General features: G+C 44.2%; 1 pseudogene; it reads left to right on the plus strand.

Annotated features, from left to right (window-relative positions):
• The first annotated feature begins 9,048 nt into the window (after nucleotides 1-9,048).
• Nucleotides 9,049-10,215, plus strand: LOC147982106 (uncharacterized; annotated as a pseudogene).
• Nucleotides 10,216-11,229: the final 1,014 nt, after the last annotated feature.

Here is an 11,229-nt window from a genome sequence, read left to right on the forward strand (position 1 = left end):
GATTTGAAAATGGCAACTTTCTATTTGGATGTCAAGTTTTATTTTTTGGGTTTTTTTCGGATGCAACTTTAGTTATAAAAACGCCAGGGCAATGTTATTTCATGCCACATGTGTGGCACTTATCATTCGGTTTTGTTTACACTGTACAATCGAACTTGCTCATATACACGAGCATATATTCAACCCTTTGAATACATACACGCACATTCTATCCCTATGAGCTTCTCTGGAAAACTGAACTGGCTCGTCATCTTGAGGTTGATGAAGTCGTCACAGACGCATCCGTAGTCAACGAAAACGTCTATTTTCACTAAACGCACATCGCCAAAAGATCTTAAATAAACTAAAAAAATACGAGCACTAATGTGAGACTTAATACCACTGTCTTTGTAAGAGCAACCTTAACAGACCCCGCAAAAACTTGACCCCCAAAACGCGTTTGCAGTTTCACGAAGATCGCGTTTGCGAGTCGAAAACTAGCGCGGCCGAACAGATACTGTAAAACAAACTGTAAAATTGGAATAAAGAGCTCCTTCCTCCAGTCCGACCGTTGCCGCCCCTTTCTCCAGCCGGCCGCACCGGCTACGCCGGCCGCGCCCAACCCCGTCGCCCGCAGGCCATGTCCCGTCGCCCGTCGGCCACGCCCCATCGCCCATCGGTCGCGCCTCGTCCCTGCCGGTCGCGCCCCATCACCGCGCCGGTCGCACCCAGCCACGCCCCGTCGCCTCCGTCGTACGCGCCCAGCCTTGCGGTCCACGCCCCATCCCCTCCGTTGTCCGCGCCTTGCTCTATTGCCAGGCAAGCCGTGCCCCTTTGCCTGCCGCGTCGGGAGGATTCCGGCGGCCAGGATGAGGTCATGGGAGTCCACGACGATGTCGAGCTCGTCCAATTCAAACCGGCGGCGATCGATTACGACATCTAGCGGCCTTTTCCGATGTGCGGTGATGAATTCCAGAGAGTTTTGGGCGGATTCCGGCAAACTCTGCGGCGGCGTGTTTGCTCCGACGAGGTTTGACCTGTATACGGGGCCCCCTAGATTTGGCCTTCCAACCTCGAAAGATAAGGATTTTGGGCGTGCATTTGCGGTGGTCCTTAAATTTTTTACATGTTGAACCATTTTTACGGTTTCTGTTCTATCTCATATTAAAGATACACAAGGTCATACTAATCGTTAATCAATTCGCACTCCAAATAAATGAAAAAAGTTTTAAGCCCGTTGGGAGGCGAACGGCCCACGTAGCCAAAACGAAGCCACACTAGCGAACATGCCAATGGCCCCAAAAAAGGTGGCTCACGGCCCGATGCAAATACATAATGAATGACACACCAATCCGAACTCGCAACCTCTTGTACAATAACCAACGCCGGGACCAACTGACCCAGCTAGCGCTCTGTTATACAATGGTGACAACAAACAGCCTTTTAAATAGTCCCACCTCATTTCCTTACACCAAATCCTCCTAATTTATATACATCTTTTGAGTTTTCTTGGTTTCAAGGAGCGATCTCGGGAATCAATAAAGAAGGAAATAAGCTGCCCAGTAATATAAAGAAGGAAAGAGAGAACCCTTGAAAAAGAAGAAGGACAGAGAGAAAAATAAGAAGGAATGAGGGATTTCGAAAGAATAAGGAATGAAAAAGATAAAAATAAAAGAAGGAAAGAAAGGAGACGCGTAATATAAAGAAGGAAAGAGAGAAAAATAAGAAGGAATGAGAGATTTCAAAAGAATAAGGAAAGAAAGAGATAAAAATAAAAGAAGGAAAGAAAGGAGACGTGTAATATAAAGAAGGAAAGAGAGAAAAATAAGAAGGAATGAGGGATTTGTACGTATTTTACCTACGAACTCGATTTTTTGATACAAAAATGCGGGTGTCTCAAGTTCGGCTCCATCATGTTGAACGTCATGGAGAACGTGGTGCACGAGCTAGAGACATGCACTTATTTCAACTCTATCCAGCGCTGCCACCATCAAGATAGAGGTCAACATCATGGATGGATACAGACGGCTTCTCTGCTATAAGAAACCCCACCTCGCTCGTTTTGTCAATCGTATACCTTATGTTGCGTCCAGATCTTATTTGTCGCTCGCTTACATTTTTGCATGGAAATTAGAATTTCCTTGATTGGTCACATTATTACAAGTGTTTTTTATATATTCCCTAACTTCCAAATGAACATTCGGAAATTTGCAACCAATAGGCAATGAATTGTTTTTCTACCGCAGTCTTACCATGTTTAGCACATTTTTTACTACGGCGAATCTTAACAAGGTCCATCATCCAGTCCCATGAGGACCTTGACTTGCTTCGCTACTTAAAAGTTACATTGACGTTGTACATATTACTTCAAGACAATCGGTGTTTGCTCCTCAGTGAAGCTCGCGAGCGTGGGAATGATACATGCGTCAAGTGCAAATGAGATAAGGGGGGGGGGGGTGCCCATCATCCTTGAATATATGGATAACTTGTCCATGATTGGAGAAAGTAGAAAAATTATAAGTGACAACACGGATGGGTCGTTAGGGACATGCGAGCATTTGTTTCTCCCGTTGCAATGCACGGGCACATTTATTAGTTTTTCTAAAACAAAAACTCATGATCTATTCATCTTGCCATGATATTATAATGAAAACATTACGTCAATATCAATAGAGCACCTAGCGACGACTACAAGCACTGGAACAATTCGAATACGCTCAAACTGATGGTAGTAGACAGTCGCAAAGTCGTCGTGCTAACGCCACATAGGACTAGTGCATGAGAACAGCAATCATCGTTGATGAAGGGAAGTATGAATCGAAATGATCCATTCTGTAAACACATGAACGGAGACAAACAAAGACTGGATCCAAGCATATTCACTAAACACCAACACTGACCGAATCCGCAAGATCTGTCAGAGACATATCTCCACACATCCACGACGATGTTAGACGCATCATCGGAACTAGGGCTAAGCAGGAAGAACCTCATTCCATATTTAGGGAGCCATCACCGCCACATCGTCGTGAAAAATGACACCCTAAACAAACTCAAGATAAACTAAACACAAAGCAAGATCCTTTCCGCTGGCAAGTGCTGGTGTCCATCATGCCTCTCTAAGGCCGTCAGAGATGAGGCGGGCCAGCGATGACTGTGATGGAAGGGAAGCTGAGGAACCCTAGTTTTTTGGCAGGCGGCGGCTGTGTTTGATAATTGGACCATCTGCACCCGATATCCTGTATATTCATCTGGCCATGCAGATTCGTGGAAAGCGTTTCCATGGGACAGTGGTGGACGTAGAAAATGGGATGTGCAATCCATTGATACGGTCGGGAATAGTGGTTTACAGGCAGCACATCGTTGTGATATTTTTTAATTTGGAGGGCAAATCCGCAGGTTTGGCACCTGGTCCATGGCTCACGCTTCATTCATTGAGATGGGCCGCGGAACGAAATGTTAATACAGGACATTTGCACGAACCGGAGACGTGGCTTAGGTGGTGTTTGGTTCTCTAGTTCTAAGACTTTTTCTAGTCCCAACTAAAAAGTCCCTAGTCCCTAAAAAGTCCCTCCATGTTTGTTTCTAGAGGCTAAAAAGTCCCTAGTGCCTTCCTAGAGATTATTAAACGACCATGTTGCCCCTAATATATAGAAAAATAACAATCAAACAATACCATGGGGTGGCGGGCCAATGGGTGCATGGAAGGGCATTATTGAAAAAGTCCCAAAAAGACTCTTCTTGAGAGTCTTCTTCATTTAGTCCCAAATGCCTAGTTTAGTCCCTAAAAAGTCTCTCCCGTTTGGTAAAAAAGTCTCTAAGAGAGACTTTTTTCTAGTCCCTATACAAAAAAGTCCCTGGAAACAAACACCCCCTTAGAATTTGATGCCGCGCGACGACCTCGTTTGGCTCGCGTGTGCTGCCACTGCTCCAATCTTTTAAACAATTCTGCACTGTATGAGGTTCGAAGCGGCAGCCACTGCGGATCACGAGGCTGCGATGACTGAGGACGGATTCGAGTGTGGATCATGTGGACACGTATGAAATCTCTTAGAGAATTTATAACCTGACTCTTCAAATGCCTCCCTATACATCCAGCATGATGGCCCGACCCGTGATCGTTCACAAAATCATAACCCAGACGGTCTCCTCAAACCGGCTCCATACGTCCGGCCTGACCAGCAACCCCATATCAAGTATATACTTGGAGCGGATATGTGAAGGCCCGTACGTGATCGGGCGCATCCACCATGTCGGACCAGAGAGAGGGGACCCAACACAAATTCCACAAAATTTGAGCAGGTCCACCAAATCCATCGCCCTCCTTCCACGTCCCAGCCATCGCCTTTCTCCTCCCTTGCGCCCCACCCCTCCCCCCTCCCCGGCGCGCCACCACCCTTACCACCTCCCCAAGATGTCATCGTCGGGTACCCCCCTTCCCCGCTGCCACAGATGTTTCCTTGGTCTCCTCCGCGGAGCTCCCATCTGTCGCGACGAGCTGCAAGACGGAGAACGTCGCCCGGAGGGAGTGGCGAATGAAGCAATACAAAGGGCAAGCAACGGTGAAGGAATTTCTGGCCAAGGACGTTGTGGACGTCGAGGAGGACGTGTCCCCTCCGCTGCCTCGGTTACCACTCGCCCGTCCATCCCGCCGCCGACAAGCAAGCCACATAGATGGTGGCGGACCACGCAACACGGATGGCATCCAACAAGTGATTCATGACGTTGTCCAGCCGTGGACCGGACGTTGAGTTTCATTTTGGCATGTTCAGATTGTTGAATTGTGATTTATTTTGTTTTGTTGCATTTGTTGAATTGTGAACAATTTGTGATATATGTTCCAGGTGCATGCATTACATGGATTTTAGGGGTATCGATATGAGGAGTCGTCCATCGGTACCTAGGGTCATGAGCGCGTGCGTCCACAGATGTTTAGGGAACCGATTTGCCAAGTCCGGCTGTAAATGCTTTAACTCGGATGGATTTAACCCCCCTCCCCCCTCGATGGAGGTATGAGGTCCGGTGGCCGAGCATAGTATAGGTTCCCATCGAGGGAGGTGATCGTCGATGTGGAGAAGCTGGATTCAATGGAGGTGCCGGTTGCGTTACCTGGTAGTAGAGGCGGCCAAGATTCTCCCTGCACTCTGGTAGTTGGATTGGCGTGGCTCTACGATGTGGACCGAGTTTCAGCACGGAGGATGCAAAACTCACTGACACATTTTTATCGGCAAGTTTTTCTTCTATTTTTGAGAGCTCAACCGACAAGGTTAGCCATGGGTTTCGCGATGGACAAAAAGTTAGAATCGCGGTCCTGGACGGCCTAGGAAAATTTTGGGGCCGCCTACTCTAATTCAGGGAAGTGCTATTTCTCGCTTATAGCGAGACCTAGCGTGCGCTCGCACCAGGTGCCTCCCTAAATGGACCGGCCCAACGCGGAGGAGACCACATGCCAATGCCTCTTAAAAATAACTTTTTTAATTTTGATTTTTTTCAAATATTATCAATATATATATATATATATATGTATATATATATATATATATATTTGTAAAAGGATAACCAACCAATTGAAAAATGTTAAATTTGCATAGAGAAAATATTTTCATGTATATGGAATATGTATATACAAAAAATATACAGTGTGTTGAAAAGTAGATCATGTATGTTTAAAAGCTGTTAATCAAGCATTTAAAAATGTTAATCAAGTATTAGAAAATTCTTAATCAAGCATTTGAAAAAAAGGTTAAATATGTATAGAAAAAAAGCATGTATAGGAAAAATATATACAAAAGGAAATACATTGTCTGTGGAAAAAAGGGTCATCTATTTAGAAAATGATAAGTGTGTGTTTTTTCTGCTTTATGCGAAAAACATTTACAATGTACGTTAAATACAAGTAGACATCAAAAAACAAATTACTGATGGATACGAAAAACATACATTGTCTGTGAAAAAAACTTTGACGTGTATTGAAAAACTGAAAGCGTGTATAAAACATGTACAATGCCTATGGAAAAAACTGAACAAAAAATATTACTTTTTCAAAAATGTTAATCATGTAAGTTAAAACATAAATAGTTTATATAGAATATGTTTCTTATGTTTACGAAAAATGTTGAATGTGTACCGAAAAAAGTTGACCTGTGTTCAACAAAAATGAAACCGATGAAAATCGATAAAGAAACAAGGAAAGATGAATAAACCCAGTAAAACTAGGAAAGGAAAACAAAGAAAACCGCAAAAAAATCAAAGAAAACCAATGCAAAAGAACAGAAATAGTGAAGACAGAGAAAGGAACAAATAAAAATGAAGAAAACTAAAAAATAAAAATAAAAGAAATAAAACAATATGAAAACTGAGAAAAAACAAAGAAAATAGAAAGAAATGAAAAAAACCATGATAGAAACAAAGAAAACAGATGAAGAAAAATATATTAAACGAGTATATAGAAAATATTAACATGTATATAAAAAATTTCCTGATATATAAGAAAAATATACATTTTGTGCGAAAAAATGTTTATAGCGAATAAAAACAAGTTCGTCGGGTATTTAAAATGTTGACCATGCATTCAAAATTTTGACTCTTGTATTTGAAATTTTCAAACGTGTATATAAAAATTGTATTAGATATATACTAAAATGTACAATATGTATGGGAAAAATTAGTCATAAAACTCTTAGTTTTCAGAATATATTAATCAAAATTTCGAAATATTATATGTGTACATAAATTATGTTCTAATGTATACAAATAATGTTAAATGCGTACTGAAAAATTTGACATGTGTTGAACAAAAAAGAAGCCGATGAAAATCGATAAAAACAAATAAAATTGAATATGTCCAATAAAAACTTTAATATAAAAAAAGATATGAAAATGAAATCCGAAGAAAACCATTTCAAAAGAATGGAAACAGTGCGAAATGAAAGAGAAACAAAGATAACCGAAAAGAAATAGAAAACCCAAAGAAAATGAAAAAAAAAGACAAACCCGGTGAAAATCGAGGTAGAAGAAAGAAACAAATAGCAGTAAAAACTGTTAAAGAAACAAAGAAAACCTAACAAATATAATAATAGAAAACTAATAAAACCGATGAAGAAAACAATGGAAACCAAAATAAATAATAATAGTTAACGAAAAAGAAAAAGTAAAAAAACAGACCTAACAAGTACATCGACCGCACAAATACTATAACCAAGTATAGAACGTAGGCAAAGAGTGAAAAAAAGAAACGATAAAACAGGCCGGCCCAGTTATGATGGGAAAGAAAAATCCTTCACGGCGAGACAGAAGCCAGACTCGTTATAAGCAAGATATGGACTTCACGGTACTTTCCTGGACGGTTGTAATATTGAAAACATGAAGAAATGCACGGTCCGCTTAGATAACAGGTTAAATCAGTACCTAGACAATTACTAGTGGAATATTCAACAAATATCTCGAGACAGACGGAATCTGGTCATCTGAGCCCGAGCTTAGGAACGAATTGTCATATGAGATGTACTATATGTTTCTTTTCTGAAAATTAGGTTTTTGTTTGAGTGTAATAATAAAAAATAGTTTTTACCAGAAAATAAAATAAGGATGACAAAGAATTATACTGCTGGGCTTACGTTTTTTAGAGCGGGCCAGAAATATAGCCCAAGCTTTTCTCCTGCTCTTCAGCTACACAACCCAGGCTACACCTAAAAAAAAAATCTATACAGCCCCAGACTACACTTGTAAAAAAATCTACATTTATAAAAAAACTATCCATAAAAAATGAAGTTTATAAAAAAAACTAAATGTACCAGCCTAATACCGGCAATAGTATACTCTCTCCTTCCCAATATCATACTCCCTCAGGGGTGATTAGCGAGGCAATCTCAAGGCGAGCATTAGCGGATCCCTTTGTGCGCTGCCGGTGCCGCCGCTGGTTCCCTCTCCCTCCACCAACCGTTTCGGCGGCGGGAGGGAGGGGGAACCACAGATCTGTGCGTCTGGTGTGTGTTCTCAGTATGGTTAGGGTTGAGGGAGTCGCTGTCGAGGCTGTCGCGGTGGCGTCACGTCTGAATAAGTTTCTTCGGGCTTCGTTCGCGGTCAGACGGGGCTCTAGCCTTCGTCTAGGAGCCAGCGGAATGGGGGATCCCCAGATCTCATTGAGGTCGCGGGCTATGGTGTCTGACGTCCACCGCCACTGGCCGGTTTGGTCCTCATATGGGTGTGGTGGTTGTGTGAAAACGAATATTATTCTTCCTCGTCGGTATGATTTTCTATTGTGTTCCTTCATCCTTCTTTATGCTGCTGCTGGAGGGATGTCCTGCTTTGCCTGGGCGGTTGGTCCGGCCGTGGCGCCGGAACAGATCCTAGTTCTCTTCCATCTAGAAGGGGCACATATAGCAGTACTCAAAAACACAGATGGCATAGGACGGTGCAGATGTGTTGGATGCACATGTGTCCTTGTCTTTTTGGCACTGGTGCAAAGAAGTGGGGGCAGCATGGCGGTGATTATGTCGTGGTTGAAGATAGGACCTGCTTGTGTCTGGATGCAGATTACTATGTTGCAGGGGTCTCCTCGGCCTTCGCAATGTTCAGGGATGATGACACAGAGCTCCGGAGGTCTTCGTATTTTCTTGGTTGTTTTAGGGTGCTCTTTGTTATTCTGGTTGTTTATGCGTGTGTTAAGGTGTGCTTGTTCGGGTTAAGAACTTTGTATTATGTCATGATTTGAATACAAGCAAACTTTCTCAAAAAAAGCCACACCCAAGGCATTCATTGTCGCGTATACATCCATTGCCGCTTCCTTTAAAAGTTCCAAACTTCATCTAAAAAAAATCTAAAAAACGATCAAAAACTTCCAAACCCTAGCTAACCTCGTTCGGCCAATCAGCGGCGGCAGAGGCCATAGGAGGGATGGGTCACCAGAAGAGGAAGAGGAGGACACCAAAGCTTGACGGCGGAAGGGCCAGGGCTTCCGATGGAGATCTGGAGCGTGAAGCAAGGGGAGATTCAGATCAGATCAGGATCATCAGCGCTGATTCGGGTGAGGCCTGAGCGAATAGCGATCATCTCGTGAAGAAAACAAAGATGATCCGCGACGGTGATCGGCTAGATGAGGAGTGCAAGGGCCGGACGGTCTACCTTGTGGCATGCCACTGGGACTTATCTATGTGTACCATGCCGTACAACGTGTACAAGATGGACCTCGCTTCCTCTTCCTCGTCGGCAATGGCGAAGCGTCTGCACGCAGCCGGCAGCCTGCGCGCCCACGCGGGCGGCAAGTCCATCATCTCCTTGCGGTCGAGGCGCCACTCGTGGATCGTCGGCGTCGGGGGCGACTCGGGCGAGGTCATAATCTTCGACACCAAGTCGCCGGATCCGGATAAGGCTGTCATCCATGGGCCGAACCTCATGTCCGCCAAGCGGTGCCCTGTCCTCACGGCCGTGGGTGACAAGATTTATGCGTTCTGCAAGAGACCCTCCTAGACATCAGATCCCGACTTCCCGCCATGGTTCGAGGTGCTTGATGTTTCCAAGGCCAGAGTAGTCAGCGACGGCGGCCTCCAGCGCCTCAAGGGGTGCTCCTGGAGCAGCCTACTGATTCTGCCGTGCATCCCATGGAAGCTCAAACCTTGGGAGTACTACATCTCTCTGCCGTGTACAATGCTCACGTCCTATGTGCTGGTTGCTCCCTACATATTGGTTTCATACGATCAGCCGTCGTGGGGCACACATGCATTTGACACGGACTCACACGAGTGGCACAAGATCCACGACAATCCGCTGCCTTTCGTCGGCCGCGCGTCCCGGCATGGCCCCATCTTCCTTGCTTCCTCTAATTAGAAGGATGGGCCCATAAATGCTTACTGCATCCGTCTCACAACTTTTGATGCTCTCAAGCTATCCATCACCCCGCTGCCGATGGAATATGAAGGAGAACATGAACTTGAAGCAGGCCCCTGCTGCTTCTCTTCTTTGGACAATGAGCACTTCTGTCTGTTAAGCTTTGAGCTTGACAGCAAGGGCATCATGCTTCATTCTGGTTCCAATGAACTCTATCCAACCAAGGAGTATCTACGCTTGAGAACCTATCAAACAGAACGATCACTCCTGGAGACCCACGAGGAAACACTGCTAGCTGTGAAGTCAGTGGTTGCAATCTCCAGCAAGTTGGAACATCGCTTCAAGATTAAAGATGTATGCCATGGGGTCACCCCCTTGGCCTCCACTCTTCTGTGCATGCGCCCTTTTTAATTAACTGTGGATGTCAATAGTACTCAGCTATATGCATGCTTGTTTTCTACATTTCATATGTTGTTTTCCTTGTACTGGACTACCGTTCCAACTATGTTCTCTCCTCCCACGTCAATACATGATTTAGCTTGAACAAAGAGGTAGATACGTTTTTCGGTGTACTCTGTGGCTCGGATGTATATATTTTCCATATGTGCTGTCTTCCACAAGGCTTAGACTTATGGCAGCGTGCATCAAGTTGAAGTGTATGTGGACGTGTGTTCGATGGTTGTGCTGCTACCTTTAATCATTATCAGTGCTAAGCATGTTATGATGTCGAAAAACCAGCATGCGTCATTGATAAAAGATGAACGCCTTGTACTATTCTTTTTCCTATTTCCGCTTAGATACAAATCAAGCCTAGTTTGGTAGGCATAGTTTGGAGGGTTTAGAGGGTCTTAAAATCCCCAAGCTCTCATTTGGTACACCGGGTCAGCCCCTCCAGCCCGTTGACTCCCCTTCCCCACCCAATCCACCGGTCGCCTAGCCCTTGAGCATCCTCGTGACTTGGCACAAGACGGACACTTCACTTCTTCCTTTGACACGCCGCTGCGCACCCCATGCCATATGGCACATTTTCTCGTTTCTTGATGGAAACTGGAAAGTAAACGGTTCCAAGTCCCTAATCATGGCACCTTGTGACATATAATGGGGAAGTGCCATTGCTTTAGCCTAAAATTGCTAAAACAAATTTATAATTCATGCACGGATGATTAGCTATTGTCGTATGTGTTCCATATGGTCTGGGATAAACAAGGTGGCAAGGGAGGGGCGATGACGGCGGCATGTCTTCGGCTCGCTTCAGTGCTTGTAGCCGTCGCTAGGTGGTCTACGGATATGGATGTAATTTTTATTATTTATGTTGTTCGCTGTACTGCAATGATTGAAGATGAATAGATCGAAAGTTTTCTCGCAAAAAACTGGCCCATTGAGGAATATACGGAATGCTGTGAAGCTTTTATTTCCTTTTGTACG

The sequence above is a fragment of the Triticum urartu genome, chromosome 3A, assembly GCF_056163025.1.
Source record: "Triticum urartu cultivar PI428250 chromosome 3A, HENAU_Tu73, whole genome shotgun sequence".
Classification (NCBI taxonomy): domain Eukaryota; kingdom Viridiplantae; phylum Streptophyta; class Magnoliopsida; order Poales; family Poaceae; genus Triticum; species Triticum urartu.